At 32.9% G+C, this 27,917-nt stretch overlaps 1 protein-coding gene across 1 annotated transcript in view; it reads right to left on the reverse strand.

The window, feature by feature from the left end:
- LOC136030016 (corepressor interacting with RBPJ 1-like) overlaps nucleotides 1-22,212 on the reverse strand; it is a 41,338-nt gene extending 19,126 nt beyond the window's left edge. The window contains exon 1 of the mRNA XM_065708631.1: nucleotides 22,078-22,212. The gene's annotated coding sequence lies outside the window, so the exon portion shown is untranslated. The remainder of the gene's footprint in view (nucleotides 1-22,077) is intronic.
- Between the last annotated feature and the right edge of the window lie 5,705 nt (nucleotides 22,213-27,917).

The raw sequence follows: 27,917 nt of genomic DNA on the forward strand, positions 1-27,917 counted from the left end.
TAAGCTAACATAAAGGTAAAAACCAATAAAAAACTAAAAAAAAACTGAAAAAACTAAAAAAAGGCAAAAACTACAAAAAAACTAAAAACTAATAAAAAAAGTAAAAAAGCTAAAAAACTAAAAAAACTAAAAAAACTAAAAAAAGGTAAAAAACTAAAAAAAAATAAAAAATAAAAAAAAACTAAAAAAAAGGAAAAAACTGAAAAATAAGCTAACATAAAGGTAAAAACCAATAAAAAACTAAAAAGAAAAAAAGGAAAAAACTAAAAAAAATTTTCATCTAAAAAACCAAAAAAAACTAAAAAAGGTAAAAACTAAAAGAACTAAAAAAGAAAAAAATAAATGACGACACTCAAAGAGAAAGCGACCAGGACAAAAGGAATGTTCGATTAGCAATCAACAAAGCACCGGGACACAGGGAGTATAAATGACGACCAGGACATAAGTAAAAAAAAAAATTAACAAAACTAAAAAGAAGATAAAAACTACAAAAAAACTAAAAAGAAAAAAAAACTAAAAACTAATAAAAAAACTAAAAAATCTAAAAATCTAAATAAACTAAAAAAGAAAAAAAAAGGAAAAAAATAAAGGAGAAAAACAAAACTAAAAAACGAATGTATATACAGACCGGTACACCGGGATACAAATGACGACCGGGACACAGGGAATATAAATGACGACCGGGACACAGGGACACAACTACAACGGGGACACCGGGGGAAACAGGGGGATATAAATGACAACCGGGACAAAAAAACTAAAAAGAAAAAAAAACTAAAAACTAATAAAAAAACTAAAAAATCTAAAAATCTAAATAAGCTAAAAAAGAAAAAAAAGGAAAAAAATAAAGGAGAAAAACAAAACTAAAAAACGAATGTATATACAGACCGGGACACCGGGATACAAATGACGACCGGGACACAGGGAATATAAATGACGACCGGGACGCAGGGACACAACTACAACGGGGACACCGGGGGAAACAGGGGGATGTAAATGACGACCGGGACACCGGGACAGGGAATGGTCGATTAGCAATCACCATCAACAAAGCTCAAGGGCAATCATTAGAATCATGAGGTATAGATCTGAATACAGATTGTTTTCCCATGGACCATTATATGTTGCATGTTCAAGAGTCAGTAAACCTGACAATCTATTTATATGCAAAGACAATGAGACAGCAAAGAATGTTGTATATTCGCAAGTTTTACGTAGTTAAAACCATATATATATATATATATATATATATATATATATATATATATATATATATATATATATATATATATATATATATATATATATATATATATATATATATATATATTTATCTATATTCACAGGTGGGACATAGGGACACAACTACAATGGCGCGAAACTATTATGGCGCGTAACGACTTACGCGCGCGGGGGGGCTTGGGGGGGGCGCGAAGCGCCCCCACCAACTAGGTGTTGGGGTGGCGCGAAGCGCCACCCCAACAGCTAGTATATATATATATACTAGCTGTTGGGGTGGCGCTTCGCGCCACCCCAACACCTAGTTGGTGGGGGCGCTTCGCGCCCCCCCCAAGCCCCCCCGCGCGCGTAAGTCGTTACGCGCCATAATAGTTACGCGCCATTGTAGTTGTGTCCCTATGTCCCACCTGTGAATATAGATATATATATATATATATGATTTTAACTACGTAAAACTTGCGAATATACAACATTCTTTGCTGTCCCATTGTCTTTGCATATAAATAGATTGTCAGGTTATCCCCCTGTTTCCCCCGGTGTCCCCGTTGTAGTTGTGTCCCTGTGTCCCGGTCGTCATTTATATTCCCTGTGTCCCGGGTCCCGGTCATCATTTGTATCCCGGTGTCCCGGTCTGTATATACATTCGTTTTTTAGTTTTGTTTTTCTCCTTTATTTTTTTCCTTTTTTTTTCTTTTTTAGCTTATTTAGATTTTTAGATTTTTTAGTTTTTTTTATTAGTTTTTAGTTTTTATTTCTTTTTAGTTTTTTTGTCCCGGTCGTCATTTATATCCCCCTGTTTCCCCCGGTGTCCCCGTTGTAGTTGTGTCCCTGTGTCCCGGTCGTTATTTATTTTTTAGTTTTTTACCTTTTTTTAGTTTTTTTAGTTTTTTAGCTTTTTTATTTTTTTATTAGTTTTTAGTTTTTTTGTAGTTTTTGCCTTTTTTTTAGTTTTTTTAGTTTTTTAGCTTTTTTATTAGTTTTTAGTTTTTTTTGTAGTTTTTGCCTTTTTTTAGTTTTTTTAGTTTTTTAGCTTTTTTATTTTTTTTATTAGTTTTTAGTTTTTTTTGTAGTTTTTGCCTTTTTTTTAGTTTTTTCAGTTTTGACGTCACCTGATCCAGTTTTTTCAGGTGACGTCACCTGATCCACGATCCACAGATCCACAGACAACTTATTTTTATATATATAGATAGTTTTTTTTTTTTTACTTATGTCCTGGTCGTCATTTATACTCCCTGTGTCCCGGTGCTTTGTTGATTGCTAATCGAACATTCCTTTTGTCCTGGTCGCTTTCTCTTTGAGTGTCGTCATTTATTAGTTTTTTCCTTTTTTTTTAGTTTTTTATTGGTTTTTACCTTTATTTTAGCTTATTTTTCAGTTTTTTCCTTTTTTTTAGTTTTTTTTTTATTTTTTATTTTTTTTAGTTTTTTACCTTTTTTAGTTTTTTTAGTTTTTTTAGTTTTTTAGCTTTTTTACTTTTTTTATTAGTTTTTAGTTTTTTTTTGTAGTTTTTGCCTTTTTTTAGTTTTTTCAGTTTTTTTTTTAGTTTTTTATTGGTTTTTACCTTTATAGTTTTTTTAGTTTTTTAGCTTTTTTATTTTTTTTATTAGTTTTTAGTTTTTTTTTGTAGTTTTTGCCTTTTTTTAGTTTTTTCAGTTTTGACGTCACCTAATCCAGTTTTTTCAGGTGACGTCACCTGACACATCCATCCACACATCCATCCACACATCCACAGACAGACAACTTATTTTTATATATATAGAAGATAGATATAAAAATAAGTTGTCTGTGTGTGTGTGTGTGTCTGTCGAGTGACGTCATGTTTGTGTGTCGACAGACGTCATGTTTTCGACTGACGAAATTACAGACCGGGACATCGGGACACAAATGACGACCGGGACACCGGCACATAGGGAGAATAAATGACGACCGAGACACTCAAAGAGAAAGCGACCGGGACACAAGGAATGTTCGATTAGCAATCACCATCCACAAAGCATCGGGACACAAATGACGACCGGGACACAGGGAGCATAAATGACGACCAGGACATAAGTAAAAAAAAACTAAAAAAAAAGGTAAAAACTACAAAAAAACTAAAAAGAAAAAAAACTAAAAACTAATAAAAAAACTAAAAAAGCTACAAAACTAAAAAAACTAAAAAAAAAAAAAAAAAAAAATGAAAAAAAAATGAAAAATAAAGGAGAAAAACAAAACTAAAATAAAAACTAAAAAGAAAAAAAAAGGGAAAAATACAAAAATTTATTTCATCATATACCATTTCAAAAACGAATGTATATACAGACCGGGACACCGGGATACAAATGACGACCGGGACACAGGGAATATAAATGACGACCGGGACACAGGGACACAACTACAATGGGGACACGGGGGGGCACAGGGGGATATATAAATGACGACGGGGACACAGGGAATGTTCGAATAGCAATCACCATCAACAAAGCTCAAGGGCAATCATTAGAATCATGATGTATAAATAAAAAAACTAAAAAAAGGTAAAAAACTAAAAACTAAAAAAAAGACCAATTCAAAAACGAATGTATATACAGACCGGGACACCGGGACACAACTGACGACCGGGACACAAGGAATATAAATGACGCCCGGGACACAGGGACACAACTACAACGGGGACGCCGGGGGGCACAGGGGGATATATAAATGACGACGGCGACACAGGGAATGATCGATTAGCAATCACCATCAACAAAGCTCAAGGGCAATCATTAGAATCATGAGGTATAGATCTGAATACGGATTGTTTTCCCACGGACCATTATATGTTGCAGGTTCAAGAGTCGGTAAACCTGACAATCTATTTATATGCACAGACAATGGGACAGCAAAGAATGTTGTATATTCGCAAGTTTTACGTAGTTAAAAACATATATATATATATATATATATATATATATATATATATATATATATATATATATATATCTATGTTCACAGGTGGGACATAGGGACACAACTACAATGGCGCGTAACTAATATGGCACGTAACGACTTACGCGCGCGGGGGGGGGGGGAGCGAAGCGCCCCCACCAACTAGGTGTTGGGGTGGCGCAAAGCGCCACCCCAACAGCTAGTATATATATATATATATATGACACTACACCCATTTGTGTCCTATATATTATACTATAGGACGTCTATATTTTACAATTTAGGTAGAATACTAAAAAATTGTTCTTTATATTTGTCTTAATTTCCCCTTGGCTGCTCAATTTCATAAATGGAGGAAATTTTTCTGGGGGATAATTCTTGGGACGAAGGGGTTACAACGGTGAATTATCCTTAGGAAGGAAAAAATAAAAGTAAAAATAACGAGGAATGATGCAACAGTAGCACAGAATATTTGAATCATTTGATCCAGTAGTCTCAGATCTATCCATTTACCAAACCATAATTTATAATATTACTTAATATTATATTATGTGCTATATTTATATATATATATATATATATATATATATATATATATATATATATATATATATATATATATATATATATATATATATATATATATATATATATATATATCTAGGGGTAATTCTTGGGGAGAGGAGGTTACAAGGGGGAATGGTCCTCAGGAAGGAAAAACAAAAGTAAAAATAATGAGGAATGATGTAACAATAGCACAGAATACTGGAATCATTCAATTCAGTAGTCTTATATCTATCTGTTTACCAAGCCATAATTAATATTATTACTTAATATTATATTACGTATTATTATATATATTATATTATTCATTACATTATAAAATTTATAATTTTATTTAAAATATTACTTAAAGACTTTTCTTAGAAAACGATTTAGATATGCCTAAAACAGGAACATTGTTCTATTTTCAAAGACTTTCAAACAATTCTCCAGATATTTCAATCTAAAAAAGAAGTACAACAAATTTAAAAAGACTAATCCGGTACACCAAAGAACTCTCCCTTTGGCAGCTTCATTTTGCATGTGAGGGTATTTTCCAAGGGGAAAGTGTCTACGGAAGAAGGCATTTATTTTAGAGAATCGACCTGAAAATGAATTCTTTCTGGGCATGAAATTAGGCTACTACTAATATTTAAATATGAATATTCCTTGTTTAGGTCTTTTGATAATTAGGTGTCTTCTTTATTAAATCAAAGATTACACCCAGGTTGTCAGGTTATATCTCTATAAAGACTAGCATCTTTATATTTCTTTATAGCCTTCAACAAAACAGTCAAGTCAAGCCGTAATAAAACAAATCCCATTAGACTTCCGCACGTCAAATTGAACCAACCTGTTTGTCAAAGTTGCCATAGATAAGTGTATCGACAATATTGGACGTATCGTCCAATATGTCGATATGTCCAATATGTATCGTCGATATATGTCAATATGTCCAATATCGTCCAATATGTATCGTGGACTATTGGAACGTCCAAAACAAAGAAGACACATAGCACTTTCTTATGTAGTAAAAAAAATAATATATTGTTTAAAAATACATATAAAAACTATTAAACTTTATTTGAGCATTATTGGATTTATAATCGGTATTCTGATCAAAAATAAAGTTTGTGGATTCAACAGAGGCTGTTTTCGAAAAAAAACTAAAACACAAGTTTTTGAACAAATCAGATGACATAAATAAAATCCGGTTCGTAAGTTTATTTTAGATAATTAAGCTGTTTCAAACTATAAGCCACTCATATTTCCATATATTTCTGTCATCTTGAAACAGAGTTCTTTAGAAACTAGAGTGCGCATGACAGTTTATTTGCTCCCAGGCTGTCAAAATGACCTTTTTTTCACACCACATTAGAGCAGCAAATGGGTCGATTCAAAACAACATTTCGAGAAAAGGAATTTTCAAACTAATGTCAATAAAAAAACCGGAAATTAATTAAAAAACTTTTTCTATCAAATTAGTTTTAAAAAAATAATGAGGAGCTACACTAAACCAAATGAGCATAAATAAAGTCAAATGATTTTGTAAATAGCAACGATTACCACATCGCCTCTTCATATCAAATAAAATCAACTAAAATAGGGAAATTTTTCAAGACAGTGGAATTCAACTCAGTGAATATTTCGGCCCTATGTCCAAGGGCTGTCTTACGCACAACACCAGAAATATATATATATATATATATATATATTTTATATATACTTACATTAAAAGGTGAAAATTAAAACTAAAAATGTTTTTAAAAAACTTTTTAAAACAGCCCTTGCATCCTTACTTCAACTAAGTTCAACCAGGACTTTAATTCTTGTTGAACTTTGTTGAAGTGAGGATGCTACAGCTGTTTTAAAAAGTTTTTAAAAACATCTTTAATATACTTTTCACATTTTAATGTAAGTTTATATATATAATTTTTTTCTGGTGTTGTGCTGAAGACTGGTGTTGTGCGAAATATTCACTGAGTTGAATTCCACTGTCTTGAAAATTTTCCCTATTGTTTGTAAGTTGTGTTTGTTTCAAATAATTTTGCAAGCATAAAACTAAAACAAATCACCATCAATATATAATGTAATTTTATATATTATGTAATATATATGTAAGTATAATGCAATATGTAACAATGTAACAATATATCAATGTAAGTTTATATATATATATATATATATATATATATATATATATATATATATATATATATATATATATATATATATATATACTAGCTGTTGGGGTGGCGCTTCGCGCCACCCCAACACCTAGTTGGTGGGGGCGCTTCGCGCCCCCCCCCAAGCCCCCCCGCGCGCGTAAGTCGTTACGCGCCATTGTAGTTGTGTCCCTATGTCCCACCTGTGAATATAGATATATATATATATATATATATATATATATATATATATATATATATATATATATATATATATATATATATATATATGTTTTTAACTACGTAAAACTTGCGAATATACAACATTCTTTGCTGTCCCATTGTCTGTGCATATAAATAGATTGTCAGGTTTACCGACTCTTGAACATGCAACATATAATGGTCCATGGGAAAACAATCCGTATTCAGATCTATACCTCATGATTCTAATGATTGCCCTTGAGCTTTGTTGATGGTGATTGCTAATCGACCATTCCCTGAGTCGCCATCGTCATTTATATATCCCCCTGTGCACCCCGGCGTCCCCTTTGTAGTTATGTCCCTGTGTCCCGGTCGTCGTCATTTATACTCCCTGTGTCCTGGTGCTTAGTTGATTGCTAATCGAACATTCCTTTTGTCCCGGTCGCTTTCTCTTTGAGTGTCGTCATTTATTTAGATTGTCAGGTTTACCGACTCTTGAACATGCAACATATAATTGTCCATGGGAAAAACAATCCATATTCAGATCTATACCTCATGATTCTAATGATTGCCCTTGAGCTTTGTTGATGGTGATTGCTAATTGAACATTCCCTGTGTCCCGGTCGTCATTTATATTCCCAGTATCCCGGTCGTCATTTGTGTCCCAGTGTTCCCCTTTTAGTTCTTTTTTATTGGTTTTGACCTTTTTTTTAGGTTTTTTAGTTTTTTTCTTTTAGTTTTTTTTGAAGTTTTTATCTTTTTAGTTTTTTTATTTTTATTTATATTTTTTTAGTTTTCTTTTTCTCCTTTATTTTTCAGTTTTTTTCCTTTTTTTAGTTTTTTTTTTCTTTTTTAGTTCTTTTAGTTTTTACCTTTTTTAGTTTTTTTTAGTTTTTTAGATGAAAATTTTTTTTAGTTTTTTTCCTTTTTTTCTTTTTAGTTTTTTATTGGTTTTTACCTTTTTTTAGCTTTTTTAGTTTTTTTTCGTTTTTTCTTTTTACTTTTTTTGTTAGTTTTTATCTTTTTTATTTTTTTTATTTTTATTCTTAATTTTATTAGTTTTCTTTTTCTCTTCTATTTTTCAGTTTTTTCCTTTTTTTAAGTTTTTTTTTAGTTGACGTCACCTGATCCACAGATCCACAGATCCACAGACAACTTATTTTTATATATATAGATATATAAATTTTTTTTTCTGGTGTTGTGCTGAAGACAGCCCTTGGACATAGGGCCGAAATATTCACTGAGTTGAATTCCACTGTCTTGAAAAATTTCCCAATTGTTTGTGAGTTGTGTTTGTTTCAAATAATTTTGCAAGCAAAAAACTAAAACAAATCACCATCAATATATAGATGAAACAATCAGAAATTACAATAGATAACTGATTCAAAATCAAATTTTTGAGTTATTAAAGTTAAAAAAGAGAAAACATTTAAAATATACTTTGTTTTCAGTAAAGTACAAGTTATATTCTGGTCTTCAGAAGGCATACGGGTGCAAAAGACTACTCATCTTTTTATTGTAATTTCTGATAGCTTAATGTTTCATCTATTTATTGACGGTGATTTGTTTTAGTAAGTATATATATATATATATATATATATATATATATATATATATATATATATATATATATATATATATATATATCTATATATATAAAAATAAGTTGTCTGTCTGTGGATGGATGGATGGATCAGGTGACGTCACCTGAAAAAACTGGATCAGGTGACGTCAAAACTGAAAAAACTAAAAAAAGGCAAAAACTACAAAAAAAACTAAAAACTAATAAAAAAAATAAAAAAGCTAAAAAACTAAAAAAACTATAAAGGTAAAAACCAATAAAAAACTAAAAAAAAAACTGAAAAAACTAAAAAAAGGCAAAAACTACAAAAAAAAAACTAAAAACTAATAAAAAAAGTAAAAAAGCTAAAAAACTAAAAAAACTAAAAAAACTAAAAAAAGGTAAAAAACTAAAAAAAAATAAAAAAAAACTAAAAAAAAGGAAAAAACTGAAAAATAAGCTAAAATAAAGGTAAAAACCAATAAAAAACTAAAAAAAAAAAAGGAAAAAACTAATAAATGACGACACTCAAAGAGAAAGCGACCAGGACAAAAGGAATGTTCGATTAGCAATCAACAAAGCACCGGGACACAGGGAGTATAAATGACGACCAGGACATAAGTAAAAAAAAAAAAACTATCTATATATATAAAAATAAGTTGTCTGTGGATCTGTGGATCGTGGATCAGGTGACGTCACCTGAAAAAACTGGATCAGGTGACGTCAAAACTGAAAAAACTAAAAAAAGGCAAAAACTACAAAAAAAACTAAAAACTAATAAAAAAAATAAAAAAGCTAAAAAACTAAAAAAACTAAAAAAAGGCAAAAACTACAAAAAAAACTAAAAACTAATAAAAAAGCTAAAAAACTAAAAAAACTAAAAAAAAGGCAAAAACTACAAAAAAACTAAAAACTAATAAAAAAAATAAAAAAGCTAAAAAACTAAAAAAACTAAAAAAACTAAAAAAAGGTAAAAAACTAAAAAAACTAAAAACTAAAAAAAACTAAAAAAGGTAAAAACTAAAAGAACTAAAAAAGAAAAAAATAAATGACGACACTCAGAGAAAGCGACCAGGACAAAAGGAATGTTCGATTAGCAATCAACAAAGCACCGGGACACAGGGAGTATAAATGACGACCAGGACACAAGTAAAAAAAAAAATTAACAAAACTAAAAAGAAGGTAAAAACTACAAAAAAACTAAAAAGAAAAAAAAACTAAAAACTAATAAAAAAACTAAAAAATCTAAAAATCTAAATAAACTAAAAAAGAAAAAAAAAAGGAAAAAAATAAAGGAGAAAAACAAAACTAAAAAACGAATGTATATACAGACCGGTACACCGGGATACAAATGACGACCGGGACACAGGGAATATAAATGACGACCGGGACACAGGGACACAACTACAACGGGGACACCGGGGGAAACAGGGGGATATAAATGACGACCGGGACAAAAAAACTAAAAAGAAAAAAAAACTAAAAACTAATAAAAAAACTAAAAAATCTAAAAATCTAAATAAGCTAAAAAAGAAAAAAAAAGGAAAAAAATAAAGGAGAAAAACAAAACTAAAAAACGAATGTATATACAGACCGGGACACCGGGATACAAATGACGACCGGGACCCGGGACACAGGGAATATAAATGACGACCGGGACACAGGGACACAACTACAACGGGGACACCGGGGGAAACAGGGGGATGTAAATGACGACCGGGACACCGGGACAGGGAATGGTCGATTAGCAATCACCATCAACAAAGCTCAAGGGCAATCATTAGAATCATGAGGTATAGATCTGAATACAGATTGTTTTCCCATGGACCATTATATGTTGCATGTTCAAGAGTCGGTAAACCTGACAATCTATTTATATGCAAAGACAATGGGACAGCAAAGAATGTTGTATATTCGCAAGTTTTACGTAGTTAAAACCATATATATATATCTATCTATATTCACAGGTGGGACATAGGGACACAACTACAATGGCGCGTAACTATTATGGCGCGTAACGACTTACGCGCGCGGGGGGGCTTGGGGGGGGGCGCGAAGCGCCCCCACCAACTAGGTGTTGGGGTGGCGCGAAGCGCCACCCCAACAGCTAGTATATATATATGAATTTACATTAAAATATGAAAAGTAAACTAAAAATGCTTCTTAAAAACTTTTTAAAACAGCCCTAGCATCCTCACTTCAACAAAGTTCAACTAGAACTCAAGTCCTGGTTGAACTTTGTTGAAGCAAGGGTGCTAGGGCTGTTTTAAAAAGTTGCTTAAAAACATTTTAGTTTTGATTGAATTGAATTTCACTGACTTGAAAAATTTTCCTATTGTTTTCAAGTTGTGTTTGTTTGATATGAAGAGGCGACGTGGTCTTCGTTGCTATTTACAAAATGATTTTGACTTTAATTACGTTCATTTTTGGTTTAATGTAGCTCCTCACTATTTTAAAAAAAACTGATTTGATAGAAAAAGCTATTTAATTAATTTCTTGTTGTTTTTTATTGACATAAGTTTGAAAATTCCTTTTCTCAGAATGTTGTTTTGAATTGACCCAGCTGCTGCTCTAATGTGGTGTGGAAAAAAGGTCATTTTGACAACCTGGGAGCAAATAACATCTTTTGATTTAGTGTCACCAACTGTATTAACATACCTTTGAAAAAAGGTATTTGAAAAAAGGCACAAGGACCCTTTTGACAACGTAGATGTACATAAAACATTTTGATTTAGTTTAAAATACTGTTAACTATTTCTTAGATATTGCCAACATATCTTTGAAAAGCCCAAAGGATTCCATTGGAAATTGGAAGATAAAAATTGTGGACCATGCTTTTGGTCCATAACTAAAGCTGAGGACCTAAGTAATTAGAAGGTGGTAGACACCTTTCTGATGGATTGCTGAGGAAGTCTAAGGTTCTTGGGAATGCTTCCATAAAAAAAAAAAAAAAAAAAAACACACCTAGACCTTTATCTCCAGGGCAGCAACAGGAACTGGCAAGGAACAATGAGTTGAAAAGTTTCTTTCTTCGAAATCTTATTTGCCCATTGACCTAGCTTCTGCTTAAAGGTGGCACAGAAAAGAGGTCATTTTTACAGCTTGCATGCTAATAGTGTCTTTTGATTTAGTATCAAGGGACATGTAAAATTTGGTTGAAAATTTCTGTGGATGTACATTGGACAAAGGCATGATTGAAATGGCAGACTATACATTTGATTCTCTCAAAATTGCTTCATTATCAAGTTAACCCCAAAATCCTTTAATAAAAATTTTTCCAGGTAGAGTACTTCAAAATAAGACTATAAAGATAGGAGCCATTGAAATAGCAGGGATACTGTTACCATCCAGTTTAACAACGCATTATACTATAACTGTTACTGAGATAATGAACAAACCCCCTTTTGACTACAAAGATGTACAAAGTGCCTTCTGATTTTGTCCAAAATACCTTTAGCTGTTCTTTAGATATTGCAAATACCTCCTTTGAAGTTATAACAGCACCATTCTATTAGAAGTAGCAGTGTTTTGCTTTAGTTTAAAACCCCCTGAAGTTCATATCTTAAAACCCTTAAACTCAGCAGTAGTAGTAGTAGTATTCACTGAGTGCCTTTTTGTTAGTTCAATATCAATCTTAACATACCCTGAAAGTTTTAAATTAATAATCTTAAGATATTCTTGAGACATTGCTCACATACCCTTATTTGCAAAGTAATTGCACATTGTTTGTATTGTTTTAGCAACATTCCCCTAAATATTCCCCAAAAAATGATTCATTACCCTTTGCCTCAGTAGAAGTCATGGTTAAAGCACTAGTAGTTCTAGAAATAGTGACAATATGCACATAGTGTCTTTTGATTAGTTCAACATCCCCCAAACTTCCCCTGAAATTTTCAACTCAATACTCTCAGCTGTTTCAAAGACATTAATTATATACCCCTCTGACAACCTGTACCTATTGACAATACGTAGAACACCTTTAGCTATTTTCAACATCCTCTCAAAGTGTGCAGGATGTTTCAGCTTAATACCCTAAGCAGCTCCAGGGACCATGCTGATACATCCTTTTGAACACCACCATGTACATGATATGTTTTGATTTAGTTTAACATACTCTCAACATTCCCTAAGATTTTCATGTTAATACCCTTAGATTTAGTAATGATAATATTAGCAATAATGACAACCTGCATGCACATAATGTATTTTGATTTGGTTGAAACCCTGCCTAGACAACCTCTGAAAGTTTCACCTTAACACTATTAGCCTTAGTAATAGCAGAAATTTTAATGGCAGTAATAGTAGTACCCTTTTGGTTAGTCCAACATACCCCAAAACAAGCCCTGTAACTTTCCATTATGATATTGCTGATATGCCATTTTGATAATCTGTATATCCATAATAATATTTTAATTGAGTTCAGCTTCCCCCTCAACTTTTCCTAGTGCTAGTTTTCCCCCTATTCTTAGTGCTAGTATTAGTTGCAACAGAAGAATAAGCTGGAGTAGCTGTGATAGCAAAGATAGTACTATAAGTAATAATGTGAATATATTACCTTTTGGTCAATTTCCTATTAAAGCATTCCCTAAAAGTTCCAACTTATTTCCCTAATCCATCCCTGAGAAATGCCCTTTGACAATCTGTGTGCACATAGCGTGTTTTGATTTGGTTATAATTACCCCTATATGTTCTGCCAAATTCTCACCTTCATACTCTTAGTCTTAATAGTGCTAGTATCAGAGTAGTAGTGGTAGTAGTAGGAGCAGCAGTAGTGTTATACTAGTAGTATTGGTGACAATATTAATAGCAGTAGCAATATGCATGTGTAGCCTTTTGGCCAGTTGAACATCCCCCTTATACCCTGGAAGCTTCATCTTGATATGGTAAGCTCTTTCAAAGATATTGCTGGCATAGTCTTTTGATTAAATAATGCAAATATTTGCATGTACAGAGTATGTTGTGATTTAGTTCAACTTTCACCTCAACATTTTCTCATATTTTCACTTCAATATCCTCAGCCTTGGTAGTACTTGCTACAGATGTATTACTTGTAGCAGCAATAGCATGCACATATTGCCCTTTGTTCAGTTTATCTTCCTCTTTTAGCTTTCCCTGAAAGTTCCAACTGAATACCCTAATCAATTCCCGAAATATGCCCTTATGACAATCTGAATGGACATAGTGCGTTGATTTAGTTCGAATTTCCCCTCTATAATCACTCAAAATTTTAGACTCCATACCCTTAGTCTTAATAGTACTTGTATCACCATAGTAGAGGTAGTGGTAGGAACAATGATAGTGTTATATTAGTAGTAGAAACAGTAGTAGCAGCAGTATTAATAGTAGTAGTAGTATCCACATGTTTTATTTTGGCCAATTGAACATCCCTCTCATGATGTCTAAGAAGTCTAAGGTTGATATGGTAAGCTGTTCTACCGATATTGCTAATCAGTGTTGGGAAGTATTTCAAGTACTTTTACTTCAAGTACAACTTAAGTACAGAATTAAGGTACTTGAATTTTACTTAAGTACATTCTTCCTGGAGTGCTTGATACTCAAGTAAAATAGATAGGTACTAGAAGCTCTCAAGTACCAATCAATCAGGATTTGGCAAAAAATTATTTGAAAAATTTTTCTGAAAGAAAAATATTTTTTTGGTAGAATTTACCTGACAATTAAAAGCCTTCAGAAAAAAACCAATGAAGCTCAAGTAGTCTATGAAGTACACTGCTCTACTGGTTAGTGCACTACTAGATGCTGTTGAGTGGCGGTTTAGCTTTCTGGGGGGTTCTGTCCAAAGCTGCAAATACTATGTCCTAGCAACATGCCCATGTTAAAGAACAAAATATTCCCTGACAGCTTAAAAGTAGTATCTGCAACAATGTTGGTTGAGTAGGCTAAAAGGATAAAAACAAGTGTTCCTGATGACAACAAGTCCAGCCACTTGTCAGGTGATGATTTCTCCATATTCTCAGAAGATGAGAGCAATTCATCACAGTCTACCTCTTCAGTTAACAATGTGAAGATAGGGGTTTTGTAGTTTCCAGGAGACAAATGGAGGGACCTTTGCGTTCTTAAGGATTACCCTCATGTTCAGCAAGTTTTTTGAAAGTATAACTGTATATAGCCATCTTCAGCTCCTGTTGAAACACCTTTTTTTTCAACTGAAGGATCCATTTAGTCTCCATAAAGGAATTTACTAGGAAACATCAGGTTTGAGTACTTAGCAGTTTTAAAAGCATATTCCCAGTACCAACATCTCTACCAGAAAACAAATCTTTAACCTTAAGCAAGAGAGGCTACACTTCTTTCAATGTCTCTTGATATAGAACAATGCAGTTTGGACCAAATAGAAAAAGAAGAGAACGCCCATTGAAGAATTCCTATAACTACCTAGAATCCTGTAATTAGTTACTTTGGTAGACTGTTGGATGACTTTTAGCAAGTGGATACATGTGGCATTGTTACTGTTTAAAACTAACTATCATTAAAAGAAGCAGAACTCTGCTGTCTTTCATGGTGTCAGATTATTTGTTTAAACTGCATAATGCCTTTATTTTATTTCCATTATGTGACTAGATATGACTGAGCTAGAAATGGTCATGCAGAGTTGTACTTTAGTAGTAATTGAAGTACTACCTAAGTACAAGTTCTGTACTTAAAGCTCAAGGACTACTTAAGTAAAACTGTGGTCTGATGCTTAATGCTTTATACTTAAGTATAAAATTGGAAGCACTTTATACTTGATACTTAAGTACAAATTTGAAGTGCTTGTCACAACACTGTTGCTAATACAACTTTTTGACAATTTGTATTCACAGAGTATGTTTTGATTTAGTTCAACTTTCCCTTCAACATTTTCACAAATTTTCACTTCAGTGCCCCCAGCCTTGGTACTATTTGTAGTAATAGTAGCATGCACATATTGCTTTTTGGTTAACTGATCATCCTGTTATCATTTCCTGGAAATTTCAAATAAATACACTCAGTCATTCCCAAGTTACACCCTTTTGACAACCCATATCTGCATACTGTATTTTGATTTAGTTCAACACTTCCCTCAGCATTCTCTGAAAGGTTAACTTGAATGCCCTTTGTCTTTTTTGACATAAAAAGGTAAAATATACAAGTGGCTATCTCAAAATTTTTATTGGATGTGTTTGGGGAATTGATGCATGTAGAAAGGGGGTTGATTGCTCTCCAACCACTTTTGGCTCTTTGAAAATGGCACTAGAATTTTCTATTTCTGATCAAATGTCATTCTTCTAAAGCTTCTACACAACTCCTTGTACAGTGCCTTGGTAAAAATAAAAAAAATTAAATCCTAGAGTTAAATGATGCTGGTGATTTGAGTACCCTAAATGAAAGTGCAAGCAAAATGAATGATCTTATGGAGGTTTTGTGAGTTCAAGGTACAAGAACTGGTTTGAAAACTAATATTAAGAAGACCAAGGGTCTTAGAGCGGAATAAGTAAAGACAAAGAAGTGATGATGGATAGCAAGAAGATATATTGAGTGGATAATTTCACCTATCCTAGTATTGTAGTAATGATGCTGGATGTAGCAAAGGGTTCTAGGAATTTACCCCTCCCCCCAGAAAATAAATCCCTACTGAAAGAAAATTATTCTCAAAAATTTTCTCCCTGCTTAAATACCTCCCTGCATGGAACTCACCCTTGAAAAATGTCCATATGCTTCCCAATAACAAATATTGTCTTTAAACAATGGACAAATTACAAAACACAATAAGGCATTGAAATTTCTACAAGGGGGGGTCTCTGATTGCTTTGTAGTTAGAGAGGGAGGGAGATACCTCAAAGGATGCATTTTAATGCCAAAACATCCAAGCTCTCATTGAGTCATGAGATAAATACAAATACAGTACTAAGGGAGAGATGAGGGGAGGGTGGAGACAGAAATTGATGTATAGTCCCCAGGGATGAAACCATTATTTTTTTAGGGGGGAAGATAAAAGAAACTTTAAAACATGTCAGAAATATGAAAGTGACATCTACCCCCTTATTATTTCTAGGAATATTTCTGGTCTATATTGTCATAATGAAAGTAAAAAGTAACATTAAACCCCAAAATGCGCGGTACATATTCTGTATAGGAGCCACATCTCCACTCCATGGTTGCAAAAACTTTGGAGGGTGCTCATTAGATCAGAAACTGAGAGTTCTAGTCCTTTTTTTACAAGTCAAAAATGATAGGAGACAAATTAGCCACAAGGGAGGGGGGGGGGGGTAAATACCTGCAACTGCTGTAAAATATTAAAAGTCAAATAGCCCAGCCCAGGGTATTTTTTTTGCAGTAAAAAAATTGTGAAGCATAGGAAGATAAGTTTTCAAAGCAAGATATTAAGATTAGAAGCTACAATGATGACAGTGTTCAAAAATGTTTATGACATGAAGATGAGCCAAGAGATAGAGAAGGATTTGATAGATGTCTTTCAGAGATGTTGTCAATGGATTCTTTTGGGCATTCATCTGACTGACCATATTGTAAACACTAAGCTGCATGAAAAATGTAGTTTCATCCCACTTTTTAGGGTTACTACCTTAAATTACCTTAGATTGCAGTTTGGAACAATCTAAAAAAATTTCCTTGTGAAGCTCTGGAGCTGATGCTTGAAGTTTTTTTCATTGTATTTTAGTGACCAGATGCAGTTGGATGATTGGTAGCTCACTAGTCAAGTTTATACTCCACTGAGGACCATTGAAAATCTAGCCATTGGCAGAAAATGTCAACAGATTCAGCAGTAACTGTGTCTTCAGATAGTTTATTCTAACTGTTGACAATTATTGAGGAAAAGAATTGAGTTCAGACTCTAGATAGGGTAGAATGCTTAACAAGTTTCAGTCAACAACCTCTGGTTCTTGAATTATAACCAACAATAGGGAACAATGCTGGGAGAGTTTGCCCTTCATTTTAAGTTCATTTTTGATGGTGACTCCAAGATCTTGCTTGGTATTTACAGAGGAGGTTGGGTGGCCTGAGCAAAAACAAGAGGGACAAGGATTCATTTTGCTAAAGTGAATAACATGGCACTTGACAATATAGAATTCAAGAAGCCAAGTCTCAGCCCTTTGATCAAGAACTCCAAGACTATTTTGTAGAAGGACATGATCTTCACATGACAAAGCTGGTCTGAGAAACTTTGAGTTGTCAGCATACAGCATTAATTTACTGCTCATAGTAGAAGGAGCATCATTGATAGAGATACTAAATGGTGTAGGACCCAAAATACTTCCCTGAGGAACTCCACTATAAACTTACTTAGAAGAAAGATTATGGTTACCAGAAGCATCAAATAACAGAAGACATTGACATTGCAGGTAAAGAAAATCAAGGATTCACAGCAGGGATTTCTCTTCAAGCTTGACTGCATGTAACTTAATTGCAAGTTACTTATGACAAACATTGTCAAAAGCCTTAGAAAAGTCAAACAGAATAATGTCAGCAGACACCCCAGTTTCAAGTAACTTAATGATGTGATCATATGATTTAAGGAAATTTGTATCAACAGATATTCCAGAACAAACGCCATTCTGTGAGCTTTGCAAGAGATTATTTGTTTCAAGATATCTAATAACTGCAGAATTGAATATCCTTTCAAGAATCTTAATTACCACTGATATTATACTAATAGATGAATAATTTTCAACAAGGTCCTTTCTACCATCCTTAAATACTGGAATGATATGGGAAGTTTTTGAATCTAGAAATTGTTTTCAAATAATGAGAAAAATACTAAGATGGCTAGGATGCATTCTGCAAATGAAAGATGACAGACTGTCCTTTTCAGTCAACCATCTAGGGCTACACAAAAATCAAATTATCATTGAATGGGATGGAGAGATTATAAAGAAGATTTTATACAGAACTAGAAGCACTTGGAAAGGTGTAAAGAAGAAGGCTCTGAATAGATTTGGACAGAAGCAGAGTATGTGTTGGCTTTTTGCTGTAGTGAGTTGTTGATAACAGTTGCAGAATGTATACAGAATTTAGAGTAGCCTATATATTTCATCATAAGGAGAGGGAAAGAGTAAGTAAAAAGGTGTGCTTTTGGGAATAATATAAGTACATATTTTAAAATAGTTTTCAGGATTGTATAGTGCTTCCTTCTTGAGAGAAAATCACTAGAGTAGAACCACTATTTTCTGAGATAAATTTTCTGTAGTCTACTAACTAGATGCAATCTACTTTTGTCAAGGGTTGTTAGTAATAGTTACCAAAATTTTATAAACAGGAAAATGCTGCAGTAAAGGTACATCTTAACAGAACATTCAGATAGCCAAGAAACAAACTTACCTCTATAATCAGAATTTTATTCTGAATCTAAGTATACCACTCATTTCTGTTGCAAGTTTAATTGTCAGCCCTTTACAGACCCTCAAAGATCAGAGTTTCATTTTGAATGTAAATTTGATATTTGTTTCTGTTGCAAATTCAATTTTAACCTAATCTTTCTAACCTTACCTAATATATAGTCTGTATTAGCCTATATATTTCCCATGTATTTATTAATTCTCAAGTTTGTTGCCATTATTTCAAATTATCAGTAAATCAGATTTGTCAAGATTTATTCTAGCATACAGAAGCTATATCTAAAATAAGAAAAATTGTATCATTTTGAGACCCTCAAAGATGATGCCCTTTTCTCTCATTTTAGATATAGCTTATATACCTATGTTCAAAACTTACCTCTGCAATCAGAATTTCATTCTGAATCTAAATATACCATTCATTTATGTTGCAAATTTAATTGTCAGCCCTTTACAGACCCTCAGAGATGATGCCCTTTTCTCTTATTTTAGATATAGCTTATACATGTTTGTTCAAAATACTTACCTCTATAATCAGAGCTTCATTTTGAATCTAAATTTGATATTTGTTTCTTTTACAAATTCAATTTTAAACTAACCTTTCTAATCTTACCCAATAGGTTATATAGTCTGTGGTAACCTATATATTTCATATGCATTTATTAATTCTCAAGTTTGTTGCTATTATTTCAAATTATCAGCAAATCAGATTTGTCAAGATTCATAAGAAAAATTGTATCATTTTGAGGGTTGGCAAAGGCCTTAAAATTAAATTTGCACAAATGAATGTCATAGGCTGTTTGGATTCAGGATGAAATTCTGTTTGTAGAGGTAAGTTTGTGAACACAGGTATATCAGCTATATCTAAAATAAAAGAAAAAGGTAGTCTATCATCTTTGAGGGTCTGTAAAGAATTAAAAATTAAATTTCAAACATAAACAAATGTGATATTTGGATTCAGGATGAAATTACAATTCTAAGGCAGTTTTTTTCTTGGATATCTGAATAATCTCTTAGGCCTAATAGCCTACCTTTACACATGCTGTATAGGGCCTACTACACAGTAAGAATTCCATTTTTTCTCTTAATTATTTTTTATAGCCTATATCATATTGTGATTTCTATAAACATCAGAAGGCTGGGCTTCATTTTCAGAAGCATTAACATGGTATTTGAAAATGACATATAAACATGGATAAAATTATAATTTGTGTAGGCTTAGCCTAGGATACTGTAAAATTCTAGTTAATTGACTTCTTGCTATCTCAGAAAGGGTTTAGGTTAAGAAAATGAAACTTTCAGGGATGAATCTACAGACTAAAGTTTGTCTCAGGAAGATATTTTTAAGTAACTACCTCCACTCCTTCTCCCTCTAGAGGGCCCTGACCTTTGATGACCTTTAAAAATATGTGTGTTATAAAAGTGAAACCTTGCAAAATAGATCTTCTGCTTAATTGAAGTACAACAAAATTGTTTTCAGCTTCAAAACTTTGCTCAATTCTATTTTATAAGGTTTTAAAGATATGCAAATACATTTCCTAAATTTTGAAAAAAAAACTAACATTGATATGGCTCAAAATTCTACTCAAATTAACAGGAATTGCATTGTCAGAACTAAAGGCATAGAAAAAGCAACTAGGGTAAATTTATAACAAACACTATTACTGGCTTTTGTATAAAGTGAATACACCACTTGATGTCTTTTTTTATGCTCTTTACAAATATAATAATTACTTCTACCAGAAATTCAGATTTAAGCACTTTTTGACCTCTTAAAAATAACCTAAATATGGGGTATAAAAAGGCTAAGAAAATTGGTCTCAAACCTTAAATACCTTATAACATTGATCTTAAACTTACTGTTTCATTATAAATCCATTTTTTTTTAAATGTTATACAATCCACAAGCACTGATTTTCTAATTTTAATTTGGATAAATTAATTTTTCAAATGTTATGATGTTTTCTTCTTCATTGACATTGAATTTTAAATAAAAGCATGCATTTTTGGTTGAAAATATGAAATCCAGCTATTATGAACACCAGCTATACTGTTTGCTTTAAATTTAACTATATTAAATGCAGCAATTGTTAGTTTACATATTTAATATATGCTATGCTTTACCCCCACCCCCCTGATGCACAAATATATAGCCCAAATTTGTTTCTAAATTATTACAGATTTGTGATTTCAAATATCTTATTGTTTTGTAAAAAACAACAACAAAAAATGTATGCTTTAATTGAAATTTCAGCAACATGGAAGAAGAAAATGCCACAACTTTGATAAAATTTATTTATACAATTTAATTGTGGAAAATCAGTGCTTGTGGATAATATAACATTCAAAAAATGGATTTATAATGAAATGATAAGTTTGTGTCCAATGTTTTTAAGTCTGAGACCAATGTCTTAAGCCTTTTTTATACCCTATAATTAGATAATTTTTAAGAGGTCAAAAGGTGCTTAAATCTGAATTTCTGGTAGAAGCAATTATTATATTTGTAAATAGCATAAAAAGGGCATTGAGTGGTATATTCACTTTATACAAAAGCCAGTAATACTGTTTGCTATAAATTTACCATAAATAGTAACTGAAAATTAAGCTAAATGTTGTTTTGTCAAAATTTCAATAGTCATGTAGGCAAATTTCAGGGCCCTCTAGAGATAGGAGTGGAGGTGGGTAATTTAAAATAGCCTACCTTCCCAGGGCATAGGCTACTTTAGCCTACAGACACATTCTTGGAAGTTTCCTTTTCCTAACCTAAACTCTTTCTGAGATAGCAAGAAGTCAATTAACTAGAATTTTACCTAGGACACTTCTCTTTATCTGGAAGGTAGTTGATTCAGATGAATATGTAGCCTATAGGCCAAGAGCTGGGCTGATAAGAAGGAAATGTGCTCATATAATAATTCTTGCTAGATTCTATGTCATAAAGTGCACAAAGAGATTAAAGCGTCTGAGCACCAGTTGTCCTACCCTACCCAATAAATCTATGCAGTTTATAGGCTACATTTTAACTGCAATTCAACTATACTTCCTCCCACCCATGTGCAAATATATAGTCCAAGTTATATATTTCTCTAGATCTAGGACTACCAATTCAATCATTCAAGCATACATTACTTACAAATTCAAAGAAGTAGACTATTGCAACAAATATGTTTAATGTTTTCTTCAGTATCATCAGATATGCTTCTTCTATGCCGACGAGTCTTTCGAAGCTGTTAAGAGATGTTTAAATTCGGCTAGCCAAAATCAAGGTAATTAAAAAGGAGAAATAATGACATTATGAAGGCTATTTGAAACTGGAAGCAGTAGTGTGACTTTGCAAGCTCAGCCAGGGTCAATACAATTCAAAAAGGGGTCGAGGAAAAAACCTGGGGGGAGTTACTCGGTGAACAACGGATGATTTCCCCTTAACCTTAAATTAATAAAGATTATACAGTGGGAGGGGCAAAACAATAACTATCAAAGATCTAAATGAAGATAACACTAAAATTGACTTTAATATCCAATGATATTTTTCAGTTTCTATTTTTTGTATACAGCGCTTCTATACTGATAGAAACAAATCATTGCCAAAAGCAAGATTCCAGGTCTGAATCTATTTGTTTTATTAAACCACCAGCAACAGGAGTGAATTTTCGGGTTACCTTGGTCACGAACTGCTTTTTAGATGCGTTTATATCCGTTGATTTTCTTGTAGTTGGTTTTTATTTGCCATGTTTATCGTTTGCCTCTCTTTAATGGCATTAAAATAAGGTAACCAATCTTTAGAAGCTATATTTATGCAAAGTATGAAATGGAAATAATTGTGGGGGAAGGATTCCCTTCCAAAAATTATTCGTGCTTGCATAAAATTTTGCTAGTTTGCGAAAAAAACTCTTCAACAACAAGACGCAGCGCTTAATTATTGGGATACCTATGGAAATTAAAATCAAACATGATAGATCTTATTACAAATACTGAATTGAATTTATTTATTACCCGTTGTCAATACAATAAAGAACAGAATATTAGAGAAAAGAGAAAAAAAGAAATTAAAACAAAATTAAAATTCACAGAATAATCACACAAGCATTGTAATTAACCACATACTTTCATAATACATATAACAAACAAAAAGACATAGCACAGGCACCAATTAGACAAGCCCAAATAAAACAAAATTAAAATTCATAGAATAAGCACACAAGCACAATAATTAATCATGCAATCACACAATATACATAAAAAACACAATACAATAACCGTGATACTCTTATTGTTTTAAAAGGGAACATCATGGGTGTCCATTAGCTTTGTTATTGTAAGCTTCAGTGTATCAGCCGATGACAGATGTATTTTTAAAACGAAAAAGTCTTCAAGTTTGTTTATCTATACACCAACTTTTTACAAGCTAATTCAGATTGGTTGTTCAAGATGGTTTCAAAATGGTTCTTTGTATTTTCACTTAATCATATAGTTTATCCATGCACCACATGATGAAAAAAAAACACGATTTACAAATAACTTGCCTCTTTGCTTAATTTTAACAGTAGTGGCTTAGAACGGTCTCTATTAGTAGATTCAGTTTATTTCCTTTATAGGTATGGCCTCCCTATGTGGTTAGGTTTGTAATGTTATTTTATAAATTTGTAACTCTTACAAGGGCTGTTGGTTAGTTTGCGATACGGCCGAGGTCATTCCTTTAAGCCTTTGCAGGGTTTTCAGTCTTGTTAGGTAGAAGGACTGCTTGAGTGTTCAGTAACATCCTATTTTGGGCAATGGTAACCCAGCAAGAGCCTATTTAGCTCTTTGTTGTTTCTAGTAACAAGCTGCTTTGACCTAATCTTGTCTATTATCTACTGCTCTTTTATACGACAAACACATGTCAATCAATACCTAGAGGCTTTATCTATGCAGCGCTTTTTCGCAAAAATTGCGAAAGAAAAATAGTTTGTAGGGAGAGATTTTCTTGTAATAAATTAAATGGGCTTTCGTGAACTCTGTTCAGTCTGAAAAAGATGTCAAAATTCGTTAGTTAGCTGCTCCCTATCAAAATTGGGTACTTTCAATTAGGTATGATCGTTGAGAATGAATGAATGAATAAATGAACTTTATTACCCGTAAAAGTATAAAAAACACAAAGTGCGGAGTATTATAAATAAACAAAAACAAAAACGATAAACAGCGAAGAAAAAAAATTCAAACTAACAAAAGACAACATGGACTAATTAACCAGTATCAATATAATAATATAATATTTATTTCTAACCCACTTACATCAAAAAGATAAATAGTGGAGTAAAAACTTGAAGAAAAACGGAAAACAAATAACAAATAAAAAAAACAAATAACAAAAAAACGAGAGTCAACAATAGACATTAATCATACAAACGGATCAGACCGTGGTGAGGCGACAAACGCCGATACGCCGTTTCTGAGAGCTTTTTGTGTAGATCAGTCAGCTTCTCAGTAATGTTCGGAAGATGGAACTTTTTGATTATCTTTCGATTCTTATACCACAGAGGAAGATAGAGAAGAAATTTACAGAAACGGAAATAAGAGGATCGAATATCGCTAATATCTTTTTTCTTAAATATAGGGTAAAGCCCAGAAAGGTAAAGAACAGAATGATCGGAAAAAGTAGAATAAAGCTTACCAAGGGCAATACGATTGTATTTCCCTCGATTGGCTACAATTTTAGAGTAACCAATCTGGATTTTCACTCTAGCATCCCAGACAGCACGCTCCCGAAGAGTTTTAAGGTTTTTTGTAAGTGTAATACCCAACCACCGGATCGAATCTACATGAGGGATAGAAAAATTTTGAAAAATTAGAGGCCTAGGAAAAGAGGGAACATTGAAAGAAAGATACTCACATTTATCAACATTAAGCGAAAGACCGATTTTAGTAAAAGAAGAAGAAACTTTATGAACCATCTGCGATGGACTGAGTTTAGACCGGCTAATTAGAAGAATGTCATCAGCATAAGCAAGGTAAGAAATATCACTCAAACCAACAAAACACATAGAAGAAATATTCTCAAGAATACCAGAGATACAAAATTTGAAAATACTAGGAGATAACACTCCACCCTGCCGTACGCCCCGACGAACAAGAACATTAGAAGATGAAACGGCACCATTAGTTTTAATTCGAAGATAAGAATTACTATACCAAAACTTTAGAAGAAAAATAACTGAAAGGTTAATACCGTGACTATAAAGAGAGTAAAGAGCCTGACTATGTACAACACTATCGAAAGCCTTAGAAAGATCAAGAGCACAAGTATGAAGACCATACCCTTTAGCCGAAGCATCTTTAAGAAGGAAAGCAAGAGCACGGTGAGCGTGCTGGCACCCGATGCCAGACCGAAAACCAAACTGATTCTCCCCGAAATTAGCATTCATACTTATGAAAGGAAGTAGGATGTGTTCAAGGATTTTACTAAAATTACAAGCAACCGTGATAGGCCTGTAAGAAGAACAATCCAAAGGAGTCTTACCTCGTTTAAGTACAGAAGTGACAGTTCCACACAAAAAGCTGTCAGGAACGAGGGAACAACAAAGGCACATTTGGAAAAACAACTGTAAATGGAAAAACAAAGACGGGCAATTTATTCTTAGATGACAAGCACTGATACCGTCAATATCAAGAGAACTTGATTTCAATTTCTTAACAGATGCAATTACAGCGTCAACTGAAACGGGAATAACTTGTGCCTGAGTCAGGGAAGGCGGGAGAACCGAATCAAACAGTTTCGAATAAAGCGCGTGCACTGCATAATTCACTTTGGAAAATATAACTGAATAGTGGTCAGACCATGCAGAAGGCGTAATGGGGCAATTAGGATTTGCCGAGGTATTTAAATTAGCTGAATTAATCACTTTGTCCCATTCTTTCTTATTGGTAGGATATTCTAACCCTTTGTAACGGCCCGATCGCAGACATTTCTTAAACTCACGCTTAGTTTTTTGTTTTATTTCAAACACATTCCCAGCTAATGGTCGACCGTTAGCAACCCATATACGCAGCCACAATTTGGCTTTATTTTTCACACTTTTCAGCTCAGGGTCACATGACCAGATTGGTTTCCTTGTACTTTTCCTCACTCGCTCCTGAGGGACAGCAACCTCCTCAGCGCGTTTTAGACACCACACGATTTGGTTGTAATAATGATTCAGATCGTAATTACTTTTAGTAGGACTAACACTCAGCTGGAGTAGATGAAAAGGTACACGTAAAGAACCAAGGAGAATGGCCAGGGTTGAAATATATAATGGCATATTAACATTTTTCCAATTACTCCGCACAAACCATTTAGAGGCAGGAGCACAAGCCTGGTCAGTACTATCTTTTCTAATCGAAAAGCATAGCGATAAAGGAAGGTGATCAATATCTTGCTCATCTTCGTGGACATGCACTGTTGAAGATGTAATGAACGGGGAACAAATCACGTGATCAATATCCGATAAGCTGCCGGAATTATGCACATACGAGAAGGGTAGATCCTTCGCAATTATTCTGTAATCAGGGAGACAATCAAGTAGGTTCACAGTACGAGCAGAATCACGTTTTACATCAGTGTTCATATCTCCAATAATAATAAATTCGTACCCATTTTTGCTTATACTTTGAAGGAGAGTTTTCAAACTAGAGCATGCTTTGGAGAATTTATTAAGCGATGTCATATTCTTCCCATCGTGAGGCAGGTAAGTGAAAAGTTAGAGAAAGGAAAGGTTATGGAAAGGTTAGAGAGAGAAAGGTTTATTTAAACAGCAATCGTAGCTCAAATGATTAATTTGATGTTGGACTAATAAATATTTGTAAAAAAGTGTTTTTTGGCCAACAAACTGAACAGCAATAAAATATTTAATTTTAGAGTCACGAAAGAAAGTATTTAGCATAATTAAATAAGAATTAAAGCTTGTTTATTTATTTTGTCATAAGTTTTTTTTTCTTTTTATAAACAAACAACCTTCAAATTTGAACTGTGACAAACATTAACATTTAATCAGCTAATTTAGATTCGTCGTGTTAGATAGCTTTGAATTGGCTATTTGTGTTGTTACTCAGTGTCTATAGCTTTGTCAATTTTATTTTTGCTATAAAATAAACTAATCAGCATCCCTTTTAAGGGGTATAAACTAATTGAAAGACACTATAAACATGATTATTTTGGAAAGACACAACTATAAAATTAATTGAATACATAAAGAGATTATCAAAAGTGTTTTAATGAAAACGTTAATATTAAAATCAAAGCACAATATTGACTTTTTGTTTCAGAAAATGTCTATCACAAGCCCCGAAGCACCAAATTCGTACTTTAGGGTCATAAAACCAAAAAAATAAAAAAAATAAAATAAATTAGCACAGGAACTAAAGAACTGGCTAAACAATGCCAAAGAAACAATATTAGAAAGGGAAAGTAATTCAATAATAAAAAGAAAAAAATAAGGGGCAAAATGTCGGAAATTAAAAAGGTAAAAGCTAAAACAAAACTTAAAAAGAGCGCTATAAAATTAGCGCTAAAAAGGCTTAAACGACAACATATAAACAAGGAAAGAGAACAAAAGAATCAAACGACAAAAACTTGCGTGTCACCATTACCAGAAAAAAAATAAAAAAATAGCGGTTTATTTTATCAGTAATGATGGGGACAAAAGTTTATTCATACCTGGGGGTTAAGCACCGGATGGGGGACAAGATAGGAATGGGTTCAGAAATAGTACATGGCAGATGGTGTCTGGATGGGAGTGTCTTTTGTGGAAAATATTTTTCGTGCAAAGCTTTATTGTTGCATTTTTTGAAAAAACAGAGGCTTAACGTTCCTCTCCTGTGCTCAAGAGTTTCCAGCTTGGCCTTTTTTACAAGGAGCGAGTATGGGACCTTAGCTTCTTTACAAATCATTCTCACGACTCTCTTTTGAACGGATTAAATTTTTTCTGACTCGACACGGGAGATGCCAGGATGACAAAC

The sequence above is a fragment of the Artemia franciscana genome, chromosome 8 (assembly GCF_032884065.1).
Source record: "Artemia franciscana chromosome 8, ASM3288406v1, whole genome shotgun sequence".
Lineage (NCBI taxonomy): Eukaryota > Metazoa > Arthropoda > Branchiopoda > Anostraca > Artemiidae > Artemia > Artemia franciscana.